Genomic DNA, 23,707 nt, shown 5'->3' with positions numbered 1-23,707 from the left:
TAATTGGTAAGATGTGTGAAAATTATAAATGTTCAAAATAACCCCATAAAATTATTTATAACCACTGTAGTTTGCGGATCACTGTAGCTTGCCACAATCCACAAGCCAAGAGTAGCTATATTAAATCAACATGGACAGTTTTTCTTATGGCTTTTCTATACTTGTATCACCGATTAAAGTATTAAGTGGGTGTAATCCACGTGCCTATCGAAACGTATGGCAGCATTCCTATTGAGGTTAATGAAGCTGAGGTGCATCCCGTGAAGTGAAATGATATTGATTTGGATTTTTTGATAGCCCGCAGGATGATGCAACGGCACAGGACGGGTGAGAGACTGTGAGGGAGTGTAGTACTTTCATTGGGGCTGGGGAATTGATTAAATGGAATGCATATCCTGAATTAGTACGAGGAAATCCCCTCTACCCTTCGGTGACCAGAGCTCTTGGCTTTTAATTCTGTAAATCTAGTTTCTGCTATATTGTGTTTGGGGGTGCGGTGGGGAGACGGGAGGAGAACGTCTGTTCGCATTGTGCTGTGATGCTCCCTGACAGGTAAAAAGAGCCTGCTTCAGGCTTACACATCTCATCGTAGCGAGGTGTCGTGTGCGCGCGCGCGTTTTGGCGGCGTCAGATGTGGTTGTCGTACCTGTGAGATGAGAGGCCCTGAGGTGTGGGAACTGTGCATAGTGTGTGTGTGTGCCCTGCCTGGGTGTGGCTTAGTCTTGGGACGTGTGCTTTCCCTCGCATTCTCCCGCTGAGGGAGCCGTGAATTGTTACAGAAACTCTTTAATTTATTCCGATCCGTTAAAATCAATGCGGTGAGATTAAGGCGAATCTGATGCGAGTTCCGGATGGAGATTGCCGGGTGGTGGCGGCGGCGAAAGGGTGGATTGGGGGAGATAAAAAGGGTTATATGTCGCTTTAAGAAGTGCCATTGGGTAGCTGCATCTTTAAAAGGAAGAGGCGGTGGAAAGAAAACTACCTTGAGGTATGGGGTTGGCCTATGCTAATTGAGGAGGCGGTACCAGGATGAATGGAGGGAGGTAAGGGCGGTACTGCTTACAGGGGAGGAAGGACCGTGTATTCAGGCCTGTCTTTTTAAGGAACCAGTTGATACCATTCGAGAGAGGAGAAAGGGGAGACAGATTTCCCCCTCTCTCCTTTGGGACAGTACCATACCCGTTGCTGGGATGCGAGGCTGTTCGATGGCTTGAGGAGTCGAAATCAGCCCATGAGTGAGTGAGTGAGTGAGTTGGGGACGTTCCATTGATTGGGTGGGGTGGGGGGAGCGCGCGATAGGCTGTTTCGATCGTGAGGAGGAGGGGGAAGAGAAGTAGAGGGGCGATGGGCGGTACCATGTGGGAGAGAAGGAGGGAGGTTGGCTGGCTGGCGGACAATGGAGCCTGTGTGTGCTTTCGGGAAGGGAGCGAATTCACCGTCGCCGGGGGAAGAAGCTGCGCCGCCCCCTCCTGCCCGGGGCTGAGAGGTGTCCCCTGGCCGGGCCAGGCCAGGCCCTCCGCCCTTGCTGGGGAAAGCGGTGAGCGTGTGGAGGGGGGAAGGACAGAAGGCTCCGCATGGTGCCAGCACCCGTGGAAACTGTGAGCCATGGGGAGGCGGGGAGGGGGCAACGCGGAGAAGGAGGCCGCCGCGTAACTGCTTGCCTGTTTGGGGGAAAGTTTTAGAGTTTGGGGGCTGGTCGAAAAACCTGGTGCGGGCGGGCGCGGAGAGCGCAAGGAGGGTGAGGGAAATGTAAGGAAAGAGACTGCGAGGTGGGAGGGGTCGGCGCTTGGTAAAGCGAGGCTGGGGGGGGCAGCCCCGACTAGTCGCCCGAAGCGTGTAAGGGATGGGTGGGAGTAGGTTGGAAGGAAAGCTGTGGAGGAGGCCGGAGGGAGGAGGCGTGTCTATTGCATAAGGGGGAAGAACAAACGGGCGGGGGAACGTTGAGTCTGGGAAAGGGAGGTGGGTAGGTGGGTTGTCTATGTATGTGGTTATGGTAAGGGAAGGCCGGGTGGTTTAAAGGTGCCATACTTTAGTGAAGAAGGGAAACTGAGGAAGGACGTCTGGGTTATGAAGAAGGCGTGGAAGAAACGAAGTGCTCCTGAAGGAGCCTGGGAATTGGGGGTAAGGAATGTTTGTCCCATTTACTTCTCTTCCGTCTCCCCATCCCTTCCAATTAAGTAATGGGATTTGCTGTCGTGGGTAGCCACTGAAGGAAGAGGATTTTGCGGATACTTTTGGAGATAAGGAGTTTCTTCAGGCTATGAGCGACAGGAACATTGTGTGTGCCTGTCTGGCTGTCTGTATAGGCATCTGCAGCAGGCCCTAAAACATATTAGAAGAATAAAAGTGTAGGATGTAAGGAAATGGTTTCTGAATGCAGTGGATGATAAGGGGAATTGAAATGGAAGGGGAACCCCCATAGACAACTCTACACAGGGCAATTAAGAAAGTAACTTATGTTTAGAGGCTCCTCTGTACATGGCCAGAGTGTAGTGTTACTCCCCGTGACAGATCAGAGTGATGGTGAGGTAGATGCTCCATATGCAAGGAGTACTCCACACTGGCAGTTGAAGAGAGCCATAGATCTTTAAGATTAGCTTGATCATTTCTTCCGAAGTGCTGTGAATATTGGTCTGTTGACGTAATAGCATTTGTAGATGGATGGTGTAAATGGTGATTATCTCCACCCTGGAAATTTACACTTAAAATTGTCATTTTTGAGTTTTATACTTATTACTGTATAGAGATAAGATCATACAGATGCATTGGTCTTAAGGTAATAGACTAATTGCTCTGGCTTGAAAAACCCTTTCTTTATGTGAGAAGACAGACTTGCTCCAAAGTTTTGACCTGTGTGCAGTTACTGCTTTGTGGAGTTAATAAGTTTCAAAGTTGAATTAGGTAGGAGAGTTTACACAGTGCAGTAGGGCCTTTTTTACTCTGCCTTTTGTGGGTCTGGTATTTTGGTCATTTGAATGTTAGTAGTGAAGGATGATGTAAGATTGAAAGGGTAGTATATAAAGGGAACTTGAATTTTCCTGAAATGCTAAATACCCTGGTGTGTGATAGTGTGTCTTTCACTTCACATTGGCAGGCCTTCTTCCATTCAGTTAATCTCCCCCCTTACTCTTTTTTCTTACTAAATTAAAGCCCCGTGTAAATAAACAACAGAGGCTGACTACAGTGCATTAACTTGTGTTCAGTTAAGACGAGGAAAAACATGGCTGTTTTAGTCAGCACTGAAATCTTAATTTACTGTGTTGTAAGTTGGTAGCAACTTAGAAAACATTTGTGTAAAAGTAGTAGTTAAAAGGAAAGCACATTAGAGTATAGCAGCGTGGGCACATCACATCATCCATAAATACCATTTGCTTCTATTTGGCTTTATTTTTAATTCATATATTACTTTAAGTGTGCACAGTTTGTAATAATTGCAGTGATTCCAGGAGGTAGCTCCTCAGTGTTTTCCATCTGAGGGGAACTGAGGGCACTTTCACAAGTGAAGCTAAGATACATCGCTTGAATACTGTGTCCTATTTTTAGTGGATTAACAAAAGGTGGAATAACTGTTTTTAAATGGCATGGATATTCTGGTTAATGTGGCTCTTCCATTCAATTTGCAGATGAAATTAAATTTAATCAGTTAGTTGGGATAATGTGATGAATGGGAGTTAGTTTTGCTCAAAGCTTCCTGGAAAATCTTTGGAATATTTATTATTTATTTTATTTAAGCCATTTCTATACTGCTTGGACTGGGCTGCCTTCAAGTCGATTCCGACTTATGGGTGACCCTATGAATAGGGTTTTCATGGTAAGCGGTATTCAGAGGGGGTTTACCATTGCCTCCCTCTGAGGCTAAGAGGCGGTGACTGGCCCAAGGTCACCCAGTGAGCTTCATGGCTGTGTGGGGATTCAAACCCTGGTCTCCCAGGTCATAGTCCAACACCTTAACCACTACACCACACTGGCTATACCGCTTAATATATATAAAAATCTCTAAGCGGTGTACAGAAGATAAAACAACAGCAAATATTATAAAAATATACAATATAGCCACAATACAAATGCATACATAATACATATTAACAAATAAATATTAAAACCATTGCATTGCACTTCTCCACTCCACATCTCTCAACCTCCTGGCTCTCACCCAGGACTCCACCCATCCACCCTGGCTTCCACTCTGGCTTTCATCCAGGGTCCAGCACGCACAAATTGCCTCCGAAGTCTCACAAGCTTCCCAAAACTGGTGAACAGAAGGATGTGGGGGCAGCTGGGGGCCTGGGATGCCCCTGCGCTGGAAGACGCTGTTGATAAGGATGCCTTTGTTGCAGAGGCAGCATAGGTAGAAGTGCAGGGCCACAGGAGGAGCTGATAGGAGGGAGTAGCCAAACTAGAACCATTCATAGGCAGAGGAAGCATAATCCTTTTTTTTCTTTTTGCTACTGCACTTTCCATTTTCCACTCCATGTAATAGTGAGCAGTTGAATTGAGATATGGTACTACTTTCGGTAGGTGGCCACCGTTTATGGCGCTCTTGTCTCCCACTATTGTAGGGTCCATTCCATAACTATAGGTGGGGCCTTGGCCTTTAAAAAGGATTTGGGCACATAGTTGACAAATAGGTTTAAGTATAAATCTTATTAGAACAAAAAAGATACTTTAATCATCAACAGGCTTGAGGCTTATTCTAATTACAAAAACAAATTAGTCAGGATCCCACAGTTTTTGTCTAGCCAACCAGAAAGTTGTGGGGATTATGCCTGATAACCGCATCCCTGCCTCAAGTGGTGGGTCTCTTGCTTGGAGATAAGGAGAGGGCTTGGGGATTCATGGGAGGGGCTGTCCGAGCACCTCCAAAGTGCTGTGGTTTCCAATTCATTTCCTGGCATAGAAGCAGGGTGGATTGATGTAAATCAGTGTGATTTAAATTGGCAAGGAACAAATATGATTTAAACATTGATTTAAATGTTTCCAATTGATACAACTTCATATATTTCTTAAATCATGTTAATTTATAGTTAGAATATTGTTTACACTGTTTCATTCTTACAACCAAACCTTGCGTTTCTTTGTCACATTGTGTACATTTTGCATGCTTTACTTTTTTACTTACAGAACATCCCATACAGATTTTTTTCTTACGAGTTCCCATGACAGTTTGTGAGGTTAACAATGCATTCCTGTAATATCTGCTCAGAAGTAAATCCCATTTAGTTCAAAAGGTTTTACTCACATGCAGGTGGGTCTAGGATTATAGCCTAAGTGTGGGAATATAGGAACCTGCACACTGGACAATTCTCTCTCCCCCCCCCACCAAGTATTGCTTCTTTCTGTTTCATTCTGCCTTGGGTGAGCTCAACACTCATCAAAACCAAAATGAAATGTCCAGCAAAGCAAGATTGGATAGTAACTGGACAGACTAGAGCATTTTATTTTCATCAGGTGAAAATGAAATGTCTATGTTTGATAGGTAGAGTGTTAAATATTCATATCTGAGAAATGAACAAATTGTTTCTTCATTTACATAGAGAAGCCTCCTTTAACTTGCTGTGTCTGGTAGAGCATTCATTCAGTTTGGAGACAAAGACAGTAATCCTAATGTTGGGGGTGGATAGGAGAGGAGAAAAATCCAACAGTGGTTCTACTGCCTTACTGAAAATTCAGCAAGTGAAGTCAGCAGAATGGAAGTAAGGGTGGTGAAGGGCTTTGGGTTTCTTTTCTTGCTGTTTTGTATTTTTGTTTTTACCTTTCCCTTCCCATTGTTTCTAGGGGAAGTGGAGGGAGAAGTTTAGACATGTTCAGAAGTGTGCCTTAAATTCATTTCCCCCTAATTTGGGTGTGTGACAGGGGATTGGGACAGCTTAAAATCCTTCAGATCCCAGCTGCTTTCCTCTTTTTTGGCCCTTCTGATGTTGGATCTCTTATTTTGTTTGGACTGGTATGGTAGGGAACCCATCACAGTTGGAGAGGGAGACTCCTACATTGGGTCTTGTTCTCTTGCTGAAGGGGTAAATCTGATCTATGCTATGGCCCCAAAATGTCCTCATAGAGACCATAGTATTGCAGTCTTCTTTAGTGCTAGCATGCTTGTATACATACTATTTAAGAGAAAACTAATTACAATTTATCTTAAAACAAAACCATTTAAAATATTTTACCTATCTTGCATAGAAGTAATTCTTTTAATAAATAAATAAATACACTCTTCATAAATTGTAATAACAGATAACAACAGCAATAAGATATCAAATAGAACCCTTAAAAGCAGAATTAGAAATAAAAACAATTTAAATTCTTGGGTGAATAAAAATATTTCAAGCAAACTTCTTTTGAGGACATTCCATAATTGGGGAGCCACTGCTGAAAAAAGCCCTTTCCTTTGTGATTGAATTAAAAAAAAGAGTCCTGTTGGATCAGTCGAAAGTCCTGTCTAATCCAGCATCCCTTTTCTCATAGTGGCCAACTAGATGCCTATGGGCAGCCCACAAGCGGGGTATGAGCACAGTAGCATTCTCCAACTACTGGTATTCAGAGGCATGGTGCCTCTGATGCAGGAGATAGTATGCAGCCATCATGATCAGTAGCCATTAATAGACAAATTCATGAGAAATAAAGTTCATTCCCTTTAAACTGTCTGAATTGATAGTTGTTAATACATCTTGTGCAGTAAATTCCACTTTGTCTTCTTTGTCAAGAAGTACTTCCTCTTGACTATCCTGAATCTTCTAGCATTCAGCTTCATTGGATGACCCCACCGTATAGTATTATGAGAGAGGGAGGAAACATTTATCTGTTTACTTTCTTTACACAGTGCCTAATATTACACAGCTATATCATGCCTTTCTTCCTCCTTCCCCTGCTGCCCCAAATTGGGTCCAAATGTTGTAGCTGTTGCTTGTAGGAGAGTTGCTCCAGCTCTCTGATCATTTTAGTTGCTCTTTTCTTCACATTTTCCAACTGTACAATGTCCTCCCTGAGATTTGGTGACCAGAGTTCTGCAGAGTTTTCCAAATGTGGTCACACCATAGATTTCTATAAAGGTGTTACAATATTGGCAGTTTTATTTTCAGTCCTTTTCCCAATGATCCATAGCATAGAGTTTGCCTTCACCTTTGATGAGGACAGTCAGTGAGGACAATTGAATGAAGGTGTTCATTCAAATTTTCAACCTGGTTTTGTACAAGGATCACCTTGGTAGTTCTGATGAGCAATTGATTCCAGTAGAAAACCAAAGGGAATCATTATTATTATCATGATGGCTTATTTGTACACCACTTTTCAATAACAATGTATGCTCAAGGTGGCTTACAGCATGAAAAAAGTTACATAGCTCACTCAGTTACAAAAAAAATCTAATTAAATATACAATAAAATGAAACAATTCCTTTATAATTTGTAGTAAGGTTAAGCAATAAAGTACAAAAACATAATCCCAATAACAGCAAAAATAATTGTTCTCCAGAATTAAGTTTGGGCCCCAGCAAAAGCTGCTAAACACCCCACTATCAAGATGGACTCTGGCACCTTCAGATGGTAGCAGCTTTTATAACAGGAATCAGCCAAAGACGCACCCCTCCCAGGTGGAAGCAGCTCAGCAAGCAGGGAAGAGGGTCTTGCAGCACTCATAGACAGGGCTGACAAGGGGGGGGGAGAAGCCAGTACAAATTACCAGGGCCTGGCGGTCCGGAAGGGGTCCCAGGGCCCGACTACATAGCATATGTTTTTGTCTATCTCAGTAGTATCATTATTTGTTGATTGTTTTTGACATCCATTATAAAATCAGTGAATTTCAAAGAAAATAATAATGATATAAAATATTAAAGTATAAAGATTTTAGCTGGTCCGCCCTTGCTGGGGGCCCCCCAAATTTTCACCAGGGCCCAAACTCTTTGTCCATGGCCCTGCTCATAGGCAAGATGGTCTGTCTTGACTGTGGGACTTCGTTAATCCTCCTGGACCTTTTGGCAGCTTTCAGTGCTATTAACCATGGTTTCCTTCTGAACTGCCTCTTTAAGCTCAAGTTTGTCTCCTTTGCTTGAACAATAACACAAAAACTATTGGGTGAGGTGATTTTGAGTTAAGGGTGTAATCACAATGCTGATGATATGCAACTTGTTCTCCTCTTCCTCAGACTCTTGCAGTGGCTTTCATGAATGAGTGGTGGAGAACAGTGATGATGTGAATTAGTTTTATACAGACAGAATAAGAGGTGATGATAGAAGATTCAGAGGACCATCTAGCTGGGAAAATGCTGATGCTGGAAAGGGTTACATTCACCCTAAGGGACAGTTTCTTTTTTTGAGGATGTCTCTAGACTCTGCATTGTTTGTAGATGTTTAGGTGGCAACTGTAGCCTTAAGTGCTCTTTTATGAGCTTCATTTGTTTCATCATCTATATGCACTGAGACATATCAATGTTGCTACTGTCATCCTTGTAGTAGCTTTCTGAACAGATTACTGGAATGCAGTTCTCATGACATTGCCCTTGAAGATAGTTCCGAAGCTCCGACAAATACATAATATTTGCCCAATTATCTATGGGTATAAATTTGCCAGAAACACGTCACCAATTTTAAAATAACTTCACATGTTAGTGTATTTCCAAACCCAATCCATAGTTCAGGTTTTAACCTTTTAGGAGCCCCACATGGTGAAGAGTCTAGATTATCTTTCCTCCATATGAATCCTCCTGAGTCTTTAAATATGCCAATGAGGGCATCTTCCCTCCATTGAGGCTAGTAGGAGGGCCTCTTCTGTGGTAGCTCCAGGATCACTCTCTTTGGAGGATTATTTCCTTGTGTAAATGTATTTTTAGGCCACTGAGCTTCTAGGAGCTGAGTTTTTATTCTGACTCTTGCAGCTGTTTCTTGTGTTTAGGGGTTTTTTTTGGTAGAGATATATTAATTGCTGGGTTTTACTGAAGCTGTCTGGAGAGCTCTTTTGAAAGATATTTTATACAGGGGGGCATAATTTCACTGCTTATGTTAAATGTTCCATTATCTTCTGAACGGGGTGATTATCTCTTGGCCTCCCTCCTACTCTTGGGTGTGCAAAGGGAATATGCATACTCTCCACAGAGGTGCATGGAGCAGGGAATACTACTCCATCCTCCAGTGTTTGTCTCTTTGGCCGTGGACTTTTAAATAGTTCCTTGTGTTTAAACAAGCCCTAGTGCTCTTTCTGCTTTTATTAGGGCTATGCACCAGATTTGACCAAATCCGGAATCCAGTCTGGCTGATTTGGGGGGATCTGGACTTTGCCTGAACTGGATTGAGACAACCCCAGGTTGGCTTTCTCTGAATGATCCAGGGCTGTCAAAAGGCAGCAGGTGGGGAGAAGGAGAGGCAGTCAGCAACTTCTGCAAAGAACAGCATGGGGCTGTTTGCAAGAGGACTTTCAAACAGCCGCACACTGTTTGCAGTTGTTTCCCAGCAGAGGAACATGTGCATGCAGACAAACTGAGTAGAAGTGAACCCTCCACTCACCAGCTGGTGAGGAGAAGGTTCTGTCTTGCTCACTGCAGTGCACTTGGGGGTAGGGAGAGAGAAGCAACAGCAGCATCTCCTTATCTCCCCCCCATTTTTAATTAAGGGTTTAAACCACAGTTGTTAAACACTAGGACTGCCCCCCTAGTCAGTTTTGGGCCTGAATCCAGGTTGAGGCCAGTCCAAAGTTCTGGAATTGGTGTGTGTGCCCAGCCCTAGCATTTATATCCCACCATACCTCCAAGGGAGCTATACATGGACTCGGAAAGATGGTAGAAAGATAATTATTGGCTGAGCAGTCCTAGGCTGCTTTCCCATTGTACTTTATTCTGTTATTCTGATTATTTCTTACCTGGTAATTTACGCATCTTTGATCTTTCACATGACCTAAAAGTTAGTTCTGGAAATCTAATGGAATATAGTAAAAGTTTAATGCTCATTTCCATGATAAATTATTCCAGAAAGAATCCATTTTCAAGCTTGGGATTCTGGAAAATCATGGGAGTTTAGCATTACCTGCAGCTTCTCATGTGACAGGCATCCCGGCATGCAGTGTGTTCCCAGCCTTAGGTGCACATCAATTTTTTTGGCCTGTTTTTTTTTCTGATGAAAATTTTACGTTTTCCACAATAGGTGTGGTAGCAGCTTCCCTTTCCTCCTGTCCCCTCACACACCTCTGTGTCCAGACACTAATTTGCACGGTGAATTGTGGGGGAACTACAGTGCACATGTGTATAATGGGTGAAGGACAAAAACAAGATGTTGTTTGTTGTAGCAGTGTTAAAGACGTTTGCGTAAAATGCCAGTATATTGGCAGAAAAAGTCATGGTTCCTTAAGGCAACAGGTACTACAGTGTGAAAGTAATTTTGGAAATTGGAATAGAAGTGCTACTACCATTTTAATCTGCAGAATTGACACAGTAAACTCCATGTGTGAAAGCAGTCCTAGTCTGTGCAGGGCTTCTGATGGTGGTCTGTGCACTTCAGAAACCTAGTACAACTAACTGCAGCTGCAGCACAAGGGGACTGAGGAAGACCTGCCCTGGGAGTGAGTATCTGGCATCTGGGTGCTTGCTACTAGCTCCTTTGGGCTGCTGTCTGTGCAGACAGCTGAAATCCCTGGTAAGTGCTGCAAGGACTGGGACCCCTGCCTGGCCCTTGCTCCAGAGAGAGGCTGCAGTTAATCTTGCAGCCCCTTGCAATAGCTGCTGGCTGGGCCAGGAGGCATAAAAGCCCAGTTGCCTTTGGGTGGTGAGTCTGCCGGCAGTGGGGTCGCCACCAAAGGGAGTTGCCCCTTGGGGAGTCCCTTAAGGGAGTCCCAAGGGCGAGGGCACTACCCCTTCTATTACTTTCTCTTGTTGTTTTTTTAATTTGTTTTCTGTTAAACCAGTCTAGAGGAGATTGATGGTGGGGAGGGCATGTGGTGCATGTGTAGTTCCTGCACAGGGTGGGAGCCTGTGCAGTGAACTGAATGAGAGGAGAAAGTTGCCAGATGCCTTCAGAGTGAGAGTCTGTAACTGGCAGAAGGCTGGCCCTCCCTGGGTGTGAGACAGGAGGGGGAGTAGATGGGCCCTGTGTGAAAAAGTTTGAATGGGTGTGACTGTTCCCAATCCTCGCAGAGGCCCGCTGGGATAATTTGCTCTGGCAGGCTTTGTTGGTGGGCTCGCGTTGGGCCCATATTAGGTGTTTAGGAGGAGTCTTAGTACGGAGGAACATGGGTGATGCCACCCCAATTTCAGTGATTATGGGCAGAGGGAAATATAGCCATGGGGAGATAGTGAATTACCCGAGAAGGCGAAGGCAAGGCTATCTGCGCCTTGTTCCTTGCTGCCACTCCTCTAATGGATGGGTTCCTCGTTGCTCATCTGCTGTGCCCACTGGTCTGTGTGTGTTGTTGTTTAACGCCAGATCGGTACATAATAAGACCACTCTCATCCATGACTTGATTGTGGATGAAGGTGCCAATTACCAAGACCTGGGTGGGTGAGCTTGGAGGGGTTGATCTGACCTAGCTTTGACCACCTGGATACTTGCTGCAGCACCAGCACAGGCTGCAGGGATGGGGGGGAGGAGTTGCTGTGGTCTGCAGAACTTCCATCTCTGTCACCAGGAAACCACTCTGTCTTGGAGCTGGCTGTGAGGGCCTGCACCTGGCGTCAGGCCGAGGAGACAGTAAACTAGGGTTGCTGCTGGTGTACCGTCCACCCTGCTGCCCAGCAGCTTCTCTGACCAAGCTGGTGGAGGTCATCTCAGCTGTGGCGTTGGAGGAGCCCAGAATGATAGTGCTGGGTGATTTCAATGTCCGTGCTGAGGCTGCCTCTAGTGTTCCGGCTTGGAACTTCAGGGCCTCCAAGACGACCATGGGGCTGTCTCAACTTGTTACTGGCCCAACACATAGGACAGGGCACACCCTCAACTTGGTTTTTGCTCCAGATGGAAGAAGGTATTGAAAATAAAACAGCCGATATCATAATGCCGTTGTATAAATCTATGGTGCGGCCGCATTTGGAATACTGTGTACAGTTCTGGTCGCCTCATCTCAAAAAGGATATTCTAGAGTTGGAAAAGGTTCAGAAGAGGGCAACCAGAATGATCAAGGGGATGGAGCGACTCCCTTACGAGGAAAGGTTGCAGCATTTGGGGCTTTTTAGTTTAGAGAAAAGGCGGGTCAGAGGAGACATGATAGAAGTGTATAAAATTATGCATGGCATTGAGAAAGTGGATAGAGAAAGGTTCTTCTCCCTCTCTCATAATACTAGAACTCGTGGACATTCAAAGAAGCTGAATGTTGGAAGATTCAGGAGAGACAAAAGGAAATACTTCTTTACTCAGCGCATAGTTAAACTATGGAATTTGCTCCCACAAGATGCAGTAATGGCCACCAGCTTGGACGGCTTTAAAAGAAGATTAGACAAATTCATGGAGGACAGGGCTATCAATGGCTACTAGCCATGATGGCTGTGCTCTGCCACCCTAGTCAGAGGCAGCATGCTTCTGAAAACCAGTTGCTGGAAGCCTCAGGAGGGGAGAGTGTTCTTGCACTCGGGTCCTGCTTGTGGGCTTCCCCCAGGCACCTGGTTGGCCACTGTGAGAACAGGATGCTGGACTAGATGGGCCACTGGCCTGATCCAGCAGGCTCTTCTTATGTTCTTATGTTCTTAAGGGGTGGTCTGGAGATAGCGGGGATGGATGTCACCCCATTGTCATGGTCAGATCACTTCCTGGTGAAGTTTAGACTTATGGCTCCGATCCTTCCCTGCACGGGTGGTGGACAGATTAAGATGGTCCACCCCCGGAGCCTAATGGAATCCACTGGATTCCTGAATGCCCTGGGGGCGTTCCCAGTAGATAGAGCAGGTGACCCTGTTGAAGCCCTTGTCACGCTGTGGAACATGTTTTTTAATAATGTTTTTAACCCTTTTTTAAGGTTGTTTTTTTAAAATGTTTTTAATGCTGTTTTGTTTTCATGTATTTTAAGATCTGTTTTTATGATGTTTTAAAGTGTTTTAGTGCTTTGCTGCCCTGGGCTCCTGCTGGGAGGAAGGGCGGGATACAAATAAAATAAATAAATAACTGTAGGAGTGATCTCTAGCTCCCTCTGCAGCAGTGGACTGGGCCTGAAGGCCAAGTTGTAGGAACAATCCCCTTCCTCAGCTCTGTTGTTTGTTCTGTTCTTTTTGATGGTCTGGCAGGCAGGTTGACTTTTCATGGTGGAGAGAGGCAAGGTCTTGGCAACCACTAACTTTAGGTTGGTAAGCAAGACCAGCCAAAATTTGTAGACTTTTAGAATTGTACATAACTATTATCCCTGTCCTTATGTGGAATTGGAGCCTTGGGTTGGAAAAGCTGTGTGGTTTCCCCTTTTAAATAATTTTTTTAATTTTAATTTTGCTCCTCTGTGCATCAGAGTGATGGTTGGGTATTTTCTCCTATCCCCACCTTAAGCATTTACAGTTACCACAAACATTTGCAGTTACCACAAACTGGAAATAGGGGAAGATAATCGGAGGCCCAGAGAGAAGAGAGAGCATGTGAACCCCAAAACACAGCCATAATAGCCAAACCATACTTTAGCCATGCTGTCTACACCAGGCCATATACTGGAAGGCTAGAAGACTTTGTGACTAAAATTATGGCATGAACTATTCAATTTTAATTCAATGGGAACAAGTTGTCCTTATAGTTGTGAATAAAACGTATAAAAATAAAAGCAGTATTTTATGAATGGGACATGATCATAGTAGAGCTTCTGTTAGTTTTTTAAGGCCTTTTGATTTTCCAACTTGGGGCTGGAAAAAAATAACTGGCGCCCCTTCTGTTGCTGAGCAGTTGAAACTATGCTGCCACTTACAAATCTGAAATCACCACTTGGATTAAATTCCTTACCAAAAAGAAGAAAATCCATATTCTTGACCTTCCCTGCATAAGTACAGTAAAGCTGACCTGGCTTACACTGGTTAATTTGCATAAGTTAGTTCCAGTCAAGATATTGGGTTTCTTGATACCAGAACCACAAGCAGAATATTAATACTTCCAGGTTTGGCAACTGTGAGAAGAAACTTTGAGTCAACTGTTCATACAGTTTTAAACCTTTTTTGTGATCCATAGTTTTTAAGTTCAGTAGGGACATACCACATTCCTGCATCTTTATCTCCTAGACTCCTGAATGCTAGAGGTGTTTGTCAGGCGAACTGTCCAAAGATCCCCAGAACTGATGCTGTAATTTGTTTAATATTCTGATCATTGTAAGATCACAGTTTTCATCCTTGCAGAATTTTAGATTTTGAATTCTGTAAATCTGTTTTCTAAACTTTTCTTTCCACATTAATCTGCTGAAAATGCACTCTGTTCTTGATCACCATGCTTTGTCTCCAGGTTATTGTGTTTTAGGAGAACACTGATGTTTGCTAAGAAACTTGATGTGATCTAAAATGTAGTCTGCCAGTGCCTGAGGAGTTAGTACCCCAAATAACTGAGATGCACATTTGGTTGTTTTTTCTGTTAGCAAAGCCTATGTTGTGCTCAGTGGTAGAGCATCGGATGCAAGAGGCCCCAGGCATAGCATCTCCAGGTTTTTTTTAAAGCTGGGCAAGACTTCTCCCTGAGGGTCTGGAGAGTCAGTTGTAATAGATAGTACTTGGTTAGTGAACCATTGGTCTGACTTGGTATAAAGCAGCTTTGTATGTTGATATGGGAGACAATGGCCAGATTTGCACAACATGGTAAGACAAACTATGGCATACAATATGAATGTGCAGGATCCAAGAGAGGAATTCAGTCACTTTGCTCCTCCCTGGTCCTCTTTGCTCCTGTGCCACCCTGAACTAAGCCAAGGTTTGTTTGTGGCTATTGCCTGTGGTTAACGAGGGGAGAGCTTAACCATGAGCCTAGGCCAACCTGTAGCCTTCCAAAGGTTGTTGAACTCCCACAACCTTGAAAGGACCACAGGTTCCCCATCCAGTTTTAGATTATAGCCTGGTTTGTTCAAAGGGCTACAGAAAAAGCCCAGTATTATGCCGGTGTAAGAAGTTCATTCTGTTTCCAGAAGACTCATAATCCAAAAGAGGATATTTATTATGGTAATGTGTTTCTAAATAACACTTCAGCTATAGATATGAAGAAAGTATGTTATGAACTTTCTGGTTTCAAATTATTATTTATTAGATTTGTTAGTTATTTGATACCGGAAGGTCCCCAGGCAACTTACACAATGTTAAAACAACAACAAATAAAACACAGTATAAAAACATAACAAACAGACAAAAAAGCAATAGCCCCCACGAAGCCACAGGAAGGTTTGGCAGCATATTAAAACAAAACATCATCTCAATCTGTCAAATGCCTGGGAGAAAATGTCTGTACGTGGCGCCAAAAAGATGACAATGAAGGCACCAGGAGGACCTCATTGGGGAACATATTCCACAGATGGGAGGCCACAACTGAAAAGGCCCTCTCATTTGTCACCACCCTCTGAGCCTCCCTCAGAGGAAGACCTGGAGAAGGGCCTCAGAGGAAGATCTAAGGGTAAGGGTAGGTTCATATGTGGAGAAGCATTCCAGAAGATATGGGGGTCCTGAGCCCTAAAGATCTTTATAGGTCAAAACCAGCACTTTGAATTGGGCTCATACAGGCAGCCAGTGCAATTGGAACAGGATAGGCAATATATGCTCTGTTCGCCTTGGAGCAGTCAACAATCGGGCAGCTGCATTCTACACTAATTGAAGCTTCCAAACCATTTTCAAAGGCAGCCCTACATAAAGCACATTGCAATAATCCAACCTTGAGGTTTTATTATTTATTTATTTATTTATTTATTCAATTTGTATCCTGCCCTTCCTCCCAGCAGGAGCCCATGGCAGCAAACAAAGCACTAAAACACTATAAAACATCATAAAAACAGGTCATAAAATACATTAAAACAAAACAGCATTAAAAACATTAAAAAAAACTTTTAAAAAGGGTTTAAAATATTATTAAAAAAAACATATTACCAGAGCATAGATTGCCGTAGCCAGGTTATTCCCTGTCCTAATAGGGTCACAGTTGGGCCACCACCCTAAGCTGATGAAAGGCACTCTGTGCCACCAAGGCCACCCATGCCTCAAGCGACAGCAGTGAATCCAGGAGAACCCCCAAACTACCTTTGGATTTTGAGACATTCTTAGATGTGTTCTTTTACTGCTGTTCAACTGAAATTTAAATAGGCACACACAAGAACACAAAGTATTTCTTCATCTTATTACCATGTTGGAGCTATAGCCATGTTTCTTTTCTGTGGAATGGAATTGCTTATTCTCAGCCAAATATTTGAGTGCAACACCTTCCAGCTATCGATAGGGCTGTGACAAAATCTCAGCATAATTATTGTTCGTTACCACAGGAGACTTTTAAAAACAATTTTAGGAAGTTGGCTATCGATGGACAAATCCTCAGTGGGGAGAATGTAATATCACTGAGCTTCAGCTTCATTTGTACTTCCTCATTAATGTAAAATTCAGAATATTTATTCAAAAGACTGTGTAGGATCCTTCATTAAGCCATTCTAAACTTGGGGGGGGGGAATGGCCACCTCTCTCTCTTCCCCCACCCCATGCTGTCTCAAATTCATTCTGCTATTCTGAATAGTTTACGCACTAATAAGCAAGGTATGGGCACAGAGTCCTCTTTTATCCAGTGCAAATGGTGTAAATGCATTTGAGGTCAGGATGGCCTTTAAAGATGCTAGGGTTAAAGTGCTTTTGGTCCACTTATTGCTTGCAAAGATAACATTCTGCTGTGAAGTTTCCTTACTGAATAAATTGGAACCCTTTGACAAAACGAACAGTGCAAATGTTGTCATGTCATAGCCCATCCTGTTAGTTGTTTGATAAAGTGTCATAATTGTGTTTCAAGGTTTGATGAAGAACTTCAGCAGTAGCTCTGAAAACAGTATTTTATTTAGTAGATATTGGGTTTGTTAATATTTACGCTGAAGTTGCAGGTCTTTACCATGTGGCTTAATCTTCAGTATGGGTCGTAAATGCACATTCTCCTATGAAAGCCAAATATACTTGCATAAGGAACTTCTTAGTTTGTTTGAAGTTTTGGGCCTCTGAACCATTGTCACAGAAATATTTTTGCTTAAATATCCATGTTCAAGTACCTCATGGCTAATTATTCTTCTGAACTAAAAGAATTACCTTAGTCTGGGCATCAAATGTGCCATCTGAATGTGGAAGTAGATGAGAATTCATATGTATGTGAGAATGTTTGGCTCTTTGAAAATTATGGGGTTTTCCCATCTTTAATGGGTGCTCTAATTTGTGTAGAAACAGAACAATGAAACAAAACATAACAAGTGTGTAATACCACACATCCCTCTAAAAGTTGGTTCAATTCAGATAGCAAACTGGGGAATTGATGGGATTGGCACAGGTAGTACCTTAGCATCTGTATGTTACAGTGAAACAAGTGACTGCATATCCCAGTAGCAGAAATAACTGTGAAAATAATGCAGGGAACACTTCACCATCAGCTTGCAAACTTTGAAACTGCTGGTGTTTAAAGTTAAGGTGAGAGCCTGCAGCTGTTAATTAGATAATTTACCTCAATTGATATCTTAATAGTTCTCAATCCTACCTTCATAGGGATTACTTGAAAGTGCAACAATTTCCATTTACTGGTGGTATTAAATCTCTTACGACTTCTTTATTGTTCGCCACAGTTCCTCCCACTGAACAGTAAAAAAACCAACAGTCTGTTTAACTACCCTCACTCTGTTGGACAGTAAGTGTTGGCTAGTGCCTCAAGTGTGTCAAGGAATGTTTACTGTTTAATTTTTAAAGTTATATTGCATTAATGTGGAGAATTTTGCTTCACAAGTCAATTGTAGAATTTTTAATTAAATAATAAAGAAAATGTGTGCAAAGTACTAGAGCAATGTTGAGATTGTGTCCGAGGTTTACTAAAAAGCTTCAGTTTTGATAACTGGCACAATATTATTTTTTCTTTTAAAAAAATTAGTCCTGCTCCCTTATTTCAACCTTGGCCCCATATAGGATCTTCAGACTGGCCATTTAGCTCTGCTCTAAATTTAAGGCATTGGATCACACATCAGCTGAAGCAGTGCAAGTCAGTCTTGGTTCTATTGCTTTTCCCAGTCATGGCAACTGCTTACATCAAATCTGTTGTTGGTTTAATTTAATTTATTACCTCCCCTACACCCTGAGGTCTCAGATCAGGTTACAACAATTTAAAGCACATCCTTAAAAACAATTTTAAGCAACATACAATCACAAAAATAGGGTAGGTCCTAAAAATGTACATCTCAAGTGTCAAAGGCCAGGGTAAAGAGGTGTGGCTTCAGCATTAGCCAAAAATTGTGCAGTGAAGTTGGCAGGTGCACCTGTTAATTCCAGTTCCCAAGTTAAAAGGACCAGTGGGTTGGATCCAGGGAAAACCATGCAGAAGAGCTCTAGAAGAAGCTGACTTCTCTATCCTGCTAAATGGGATTGACTGTGATGCAAGGGGGCACAGAAGGTGACCCCCAAAATCATGTAAAGGCACTTTCTACTCAGAAGAAGGTGCAATTAAAGCAATAAAAATTAAAAACCAATATTAATATTTAATGTGATGGATGCATATGGAACAGAAATGAGAGGGATATACTGAGGAATTTGTGTTTATAGGTGGGGTTTGTTGTAAAAGGCAAGTCATCTGTTTAAGGGGTGAGAAAGGGCTAACAAGGCTTGTGATCCTGGTTATCTGCCTTGCATGCGGAAGGCTCCAAGTTCAATCCCTGACATCTCTAGGTAGGGCTGGGAGAGACCTGTGCCTGAATCGCTGGAGAGCTGCTGCCAGCAGTATAGACAACACTCAGCTAGATGGACCAAGAGTCTGACTCAGTATATGGCAGCTGTGTATGTTCCTATGTTCTATCCCTTAAAATCTTTCAGTATTTCTCCTTCTCCTCCTTCGCCCTTTCACTCCAAATAGTAATCTCTGTCTTGTCTCTTTTTTGTTCCAAACCTAATCATGCAGCCAATCCTATGCATATTTACTCAGAAGTAAGCCTCACAGTGATCAATAGTAGATGTACATAGGACAGCAGCCTTTGAAGCTTGGTCCCAACACTTTTACTCAAAAGGAAGCCTAACTGTATTGTATGGTGCTTACTCACAAGTAAGCATCATGGTTCACAGCCTTGAAATGCAGACAGTTCTACTCATTGAGAACATCGAGGCTGTTGAGGAGGAAAGGAGACTTCAAAGGGATGCGGGGAGGGGGTTCCTTGGTACATTAAAGAGGGCTGCAAAACGGGAAGGGGGGAAAAGCATGGAAGAGAACAACAGCGGTTGTGTTAGGAAATGAAGAGTGCTGTTTGGGAAGCTCTTGTTATCGTCTCTGCGAGACCTTTAGTGTACACGCACAAACACCAGGAGAGAGAGAGAGTGGGAAGGGCCACCACAATGGATAATGATTCAATAAACATGAGGAGGGAAAAACAAACTTCCTGCTTTCTGGCAACAACATACAGTGCAGAGTCTTAGAACAACAAAGCAGCTGGTGCTCTTGCCCTTCTTCACAGACACGCTGCAGGCCACCAACATGAAGCTCGTGGACCACTGTTTGGGAACCCTTTGTATAGTCTATATGCTCAGTGTTTTGCAAGTATGTGTCAGTTTAACTGCTTAATTCCTTCAGAACATAGCGACACACATCCCCAATAGTGACTAGGTCCCTCTAATACTGTCCCGTTAGTGTGCTATGTCTCAATTATATACGACTACCAAGAACTGCATGATTCACTTTTCTCCTGTAGTGAACTAGGGCTTGGATTCATAATGGAGGCTTAATATAGATGCATCACCCCAAGTTTTTGAATGAAAATAGTGGGAAATGTACATTTCGCATGAGAGGCTAATATATTTTGCCCTGAGGGTGACATGGATGGTCAGCCACTCAAGCAGTGGCCATGATCAGTGTAAACTTAGTGTGCATGTGTACTTGCTTACCCCATATACAGGTACCCAGCATACTCTCTCACACTCAGACATGCACAGTTCTCTCTCTTCCCCACTCCCAAGGTAAAGCTCCACTGCACTGAGATGGGGAGATGAAGCTCTCTAGCAGTCACATTCTTAAACAGTTAGTGGAGCAATTTATCTATCCATCTCAGCACTGAGCACCTCTATGCTGAGCTGGTGGGTGACTTTTGCAGCTTGCTGTGCTGGATCCTGGCTGCAGTTTAGCCACCTCTGATCCAGAGACTTTCATTCCTAGTATACTTGATAGGATGCTTCCTGCAGAATTCCACACACTGAACCAAATTTTCCACTCAAACTCTCCCAGAATGAGCAGGATAAGAGAGTTAAGTATATACTTTGCTTAGATTCATGACTAAACAAGCGGCTTCTTACTTGTCTAATTCCAAATTTCAGCAGTGAACATTGTAGGGCAATTTTACCGTAGTATTAGGCTGCTGAGGTTCAGGCCTAGTTGAACAGGAAGTTCAACAGCTTTGTAATTTCTACTTTATTCCTCTCCCCACAACTTCTCACAGGCATCCAATTTGTGTTTCCCAAATCAAGATCTTCTAATTACTACTAGCAATTGTGTTTCTCTACTTGGAGCCCTCAGTGGGTATTGTACCTTGCCATGGAGATCTTGCTTGTTGTACTTGAATTGTGTGTGATGGTTTACTGTTGGGATCCATTCCCCTTTGATACTGATATGTTCACCAGCTGTGTTGTGTGCTGCTCTCCTGTCTCCTATTGAGGTATCGCGCTGAAGCAGAAGTGGGTTGTTATATTTGTGAGGATGCAGTGCGTTTCCCTTTGGCTGCGAGACAGATACTCACTCCAAGGCACACAGTCACCACACAAAAGAGAAAACAATGAGAAGGGGGGGGGGGAAGAGGGAGGACAAAAAGGAAGGTGGGCAGGAGAGCACATCGGTTTCCATGACATTCAAGGAAGCAAACCATACCTTCAGAAACAATTTGGATTTTTGCATCAGTTGGAACTGTTTTTCTTTTCTTGTTCAATAGCTTGGGTATGAATTGCCTTCTGTTGCTGCGGAATAATTCTCAGTGCTACTAGAGCAGTTCTCTAGCTGTATCTTACTGTAGGTGGAGCAGACAGCAATGGAATTGTGACCTAATACAAGAATGCTTGAAAGTAAATGAACTATTTTAAAATAATGTTAACCCAACCCCTCTGTAGAATTGTGCCACAATTTGGTAATGCCACAACAGGAATTCTAGGTCATAGTCAGGTTTCTGAAATCTCCAGAAATTATATTCTTACCGAGTCTAAAACTTGGCTGGTGCAGTAAGCTATAACACTTGCTTAATTATCCACCAATCCAGGGATACACATCTATTGACCACCCTTTCAATAGCAGCAGCATGAAGGGTCTAAACTTCTTTTCTTGTCTTTAAGGCCTGGCTCTGAATATCTAGTTTGGATTTCAGTTGATCCATGCACAGAATATAAAAATTCAGAGTAATATGTTGTGCCTAGTAAGAGTAGGGCAGAATAGATCTAAAATGACTAAAAGAGTATCATAGGTGCTGGAACAACTATTCTGTTTAAGATAGTAGTCTGTTCTCTGCCCTCTAGCCATCTTGACTCTCTATAGTACCATTAATTGGGTTGAGGAGTGTGTCCTTCTCCCTCTCTCCCCATCCATCATTTGGATGAGATGTTCTGCTGTTATAGTACAACTTGTTAGGCAATTGCCTCCTTAGCAGGTCTTTTGTAGCACAACTTGTCTACCAGTCCTTTAACATCAGGGCAGATAAGCTGTCAAGTATGCATTCAGTCACTGTATTTTCAAAGCTTAGATGGTTCTATGTCTTGTATGTTGCTTTGGAGAAAAGTCATTTTGATGAAGTCTTTGTCTTATTTCAGGTGATCTTTATTTGTCCGCAAAGGGCTTTTGAACCCATCGTCAGGATGATCAGCACAATGTCGTGACACTGGAGTTCTGGTAAGCCGCCTTTAGAAGCAAAGGGAACAGACTGAAAGGCTTGCAGAAATGCAGGGTTTATTACATTTGTATTGAATAATTAGCTGCTGCAGTCACTTGTAATAACTGTCTACTTGGCCATAGCATAGCTTGTGACAGTATAATAAGGGTAACACAGAAAGGATGGATGGACCATTGATATCCTGAAGCAAAGAAGGGATAGAAATGCAACCTGGCATACAGCAGTTTCAGACTTGGCACACCCAAAGGGTATAAATAAGCCTGTCTGTCCTCTTCGACTAAAAAACGCCAGTCTAATTTGTAGGCATTAGCATATTCTCCCAGACAGAATGAGCCCTGTGCTTGTGAGAACAAGATCTCACAATAACTGTATACAGCTTTTGTGGAATACAGTCATGTAATACAGACTGGATTGTATTCTTTTAAGTTCTTAAGTACTTATAGCTGTTCTGTGACTTATCTGAAATTTCACTGGCATATTCCTCTCCTTGCAATGAGCAAAACAATAAATCTCGTACATGTCTGTTGCCTTGGCATACATCCAGGGTGTGGATCTTTTGCTAGATTCACAGAGGTTTCTTTCTTCAGATACTTGGAAACATGGTAGAATGAAGAAAAGATCCCAAATATCCTGATGCTGTCCTGTGATATTAAAATATGTTGATGCTGTGTCATGGAGAGTGATGAAATTCAATATTAATGACTTACTGTCATATCTAGCAGATCTTGTTGCTTGCAGTATATGCCAGCCATGGCAGATATTTCTTTTGCCTTCCTAAGATATTGGCATGTTTCAAAGAAATCTGACCCTTAAATACTTCTTTTTATACTCTAGCTTCTTTACAACATATAAACTTTTCTGAATTATGAAAAATACTTAATTTGAATAATATTATCCAATATTAGTTTGGGAATTTGCTTTTGCTTCAGATATAAAAATTGTGATATAAAATTGATTTGATATAAAATTTTCCAAAACTCTTCAGCATGGAGAAAAAACTTTTTAGATTCCTTTATTAATAGTAGTGATAAAACAGCTTTATGTTAAAATCTGCCCAAACAATAGGATGTTCATATAAATTTCTTATAAATGTATGCTTAAACATGGTATTTATGGATAGTAACCTAGAAATTTGGCAGTTTAAATGTTCAATACTTAGCTCTTTTCATCAAATCACACATTTTGGGGTTTATTTGATAGCGTATTATGGCTGAGGGTAAATATTGACCATTCAGAAGTTGTCAAAAAGATCCCCCCTTCCATTACCTCCATGTGTTTCCCTAGGGTAATTGTTGCTTGTTTTAAGATAATATGGGCCAATAATGGTTTGATATTTTTAAAATGTTGCTATATTTTTTGTAGTCATGTGGTTTGTGTAGTATTTCTAGAAGGCTCAGATTGATAAGAGAAACTTGCCTCTCTATAAATAATTGTGTTTGTACATGATCTTGGATATGACTATAGAGAAACATTTTCCTCCTCATCTGTTAGATCTAGCACACCTGTTTGTTGCTTTCATATGTAATACTTGAAAAGCATTTACTTTCTGATTGGAATGCACATTCCATTTCCATATAGTTGAACCTTTCGCATCTTGCCCTTTCAGTTAAAAGGTGGAGAGAGGCGACATACTTATCTCATTTACTCTAAACTTTTCTTTTTAAATCTTTTTTGTTCTTTGTCTGGCTTGGTGCAGTTTTCCCTGGAGATGCGAGACTTCCTCACAACAGCAGGAGTCACACAT

General features: G+C 42.5%; 1 long non-coding RNA gene across 1 annotated transcript; it reads left to right on the top strand.

The window, feature by feature from the left end:
• The first annotated feature begins 1,355 nt into the window (after positions 1-1,355).
• Positions 1,356-23,680, top strand: LOC133385289 (uncharacterized). The gene is made up of 3 exons (XR_009762845.1): positions 1,356-1,537; positions 21,884-21,962; positions 23,660-23,680. It is a non-coding gene; the product is annotated as an uncharacterized LOC133385289 (long non-coding RNA).
• Positions 23,681-23,707: the final 27 nt, after the last annotated feature.

The sequence above is a fragment of the Rhineura floridana genome, chromosome 5 (genome assembly GCF_030035675.1).
Source record: "Rhineura floridana isolate rRhiFlo1 chromosome 5, rRhiFlo1.hap2, whole genome shotgun sequence".
Taxonomy (NCBI): Eukaryota; Metazoa; Chordata; class Lepidosauria; order Squamata; family Rhineuridae; genus Rhineura; species Rhineura floridana.
The sequence above is the reverse complement of the archived record's forward strand: the minus strand, read 5'-3'. Positions and strand labels throughout refer to the sequence as shown.